This window comes from Penaeus monodon, chromosome 15 (assembly GCF_015228065.2).
Source record: "Penaeus monodon isolate SGIC_2016 chromosome 15, NSTDA_Pmon_1, whole genome shotgun sequence".
Taxonomy (NCBI): Eukaryota; Metazoa; Arthropoda; class Malacostraca; order Decapoda; family Penaeidae; genus Penaeus; species Penaeus monodon.
This window is the reverse complement of record NC_051400.1, coordinates 34,710,676-34,710,881: the sequence shown is the minus strand read 5'-3', so window position 1 is coordinate 34,710,881 and position 206 is coordinate 34,710,676.

The window sequence follows — 206 nt, the reverse complement described above, 5'->3', positions numbered from 1 at the left end:
TGAGCCAGGGAAACCGCATCCCACTCTCCCGATCGAACACAACACAGAAAGCCGCTCGAGTGACATTAGGTCTTGAACGAGGCGAGGGTCGCAGCATCAGACTGACCATCGGGTGGGCCGTCTTCTGCATTCTTTTTAAAGGACCAAATTCCTTAAACGGGAAAGAAATAGGAACTTGAGTCGGAATGCATTGCTCTTAATGTGTG